Genomic DNA, 1,944 nt, shown 5'->3' on the forward strand with positions numbered 1-1,944 from the left:
AAGAACATCTACTTTGTTTCTCTACTAATGCCTTCAATTTCTGAAATTCTCAAAAACTTCAGATTTGAACTTCAAGAAATAAACACAACTCATTCGGCTATAATCATCAGTAAACAACAAAAGATATCGACTTCCACCTAAGGATTCGATACTCATAGGACCACAAACATCAGTGTGCACCAACTCAAGACAACTTGAAGCCCTCCATGCCTTGTTTGCAAGAAATGAGACTCTACTTTGCTTCCCATAGACACACCCTTCACAAAATTCAAGATCATCAATTTTAGGCAGCCCAATGACCATATTATTTTGACCCAACAACTTCAGCACTTTAACATTCAGATGTCCGTACCTTAGGTATGATAAACTAGTATCACTAGTTTTCGCAATTAAAGCACAATTTTGCACACTAGACACTTCTAACGGGTACATATGATTTTGAGTCATGGAAATCTTGAAAATGCTCTACGAAGAGTTCTTATCATAAATAGTGAAACAACAATCGTCAAACAAAATAGAGTAACCATCTGTTATGAATTGCCCAACACTTAACAAATTATGAGCTAAATTAGGAACATATTGCACATCATGTAGGAGCTTTACATTACCCTGGGTTGTTTTTATGGAAATCGTACCTTTTCCTTCAACCTTCATTGGTTTGTTGTCTCCAAGTTGAACCTCACTTTTTTGGGATTCGTCAAAGTCTTTAAATAGTGACCTTGTTCCTGACATATGGTTTGAGCACCCACTTTCCATGAACCACACTCCATTAAGTCCATCATCGATAGAAGATTGAGTCATGGATATCTTACTCCCCTCTTCAATTTTCTCTGTGAAATTTGCTTTCTTTTGGTATCCCTCTGCTTGGTCCAGCAATTCACTTCTATGTGGCCGAGTTTCTTGCAATATCTACACAGAATGAAATTTCTGTTTTGACGTTGTTCACCAAACTGGGCTCTTCCTCTGTTGTTTTCACGACCTTGACCTCGAACTCGACAACCACCTCTTCCTTTACCACGGCTACCACCTGAATATTCTAATTTTTCCTTATAAAAGGGCTCCCCTTTGCCTGAACAGCCTTCTCCTATACCTTTTGATAGGACCTACGGATTTGAACTTCATGGTCTAACAATGAACTCATTAATTAATCAAAATTATAAGTAGATAGGTTCTTAGATTTTTATATTGCAGCAACAACATGATTAAAGCCTTAAGTGAATTCTCAACACCTTACTCACAACAGTTTCGTTATTAACATTTTCACCATATGTTTTCATGTGATTAACAATTCCAGAAAATCTACACATAAATTCCTGCACAGATTCTTTTTCTTTCATGGCCAAAGTTTCAAACTCACTACGAAGGGTTTGTAATTTCATAATATCACCCAAATATTCTTGTTTTAGAGTATCTCATGCTTGTTTAATATTTATGGTTGTTGCAATTCAGGGTAAAATTTCATCATCCAATGCCGGTTGGATAAGAAATAATGCCTTGGTATCTTTCTTGCGATTCTCCCGTAGTTGATTGTCAGGTTGAGTCGGTTCCAGAGTTGGCTCAACATACCCCGTCTCCACCAAATCCCATAGCTCCCTGAAACTTGAACATTGTATTAATTTTGATAATCCATAGATGATATTTTTCCCTTTTTTATATATTTTTCCCCTTTGAATATTGGAATCAGGGGTTGAGAAGAAGAATTGAAATTGTCGCTTATCATGGACAACTCTCACAGTATCGCCCAGTTAGTTTTATCTCACATAAGTTAAGAGAAATAAGGGTCTTCTCTCTTGCGTTGCTCTGATACCACAATATGTTGGAGACTAAAGCAGGACGCAGAGATGGAGAAAAGAGAATTTTCAAAGTCTTTTTTGATTGTAACAAAAGAGGTACAACACTAGCCTTAAATAGGCCTAAAACTAACTAAAATTATCTAAAAATAAG

The sequence above is a fragment of the Solanum pennellii genome, chromosome 1 (assembly GCF_001406875.1).
Source record: "Solanum pennellii chromosome 1, SPENNV200".
NCBI lineage: Eukaryota > Viridiplantae > Streptophyta > Magnoliopsida > Solanales > Solanaceae > Solanum > Solanum pennellii.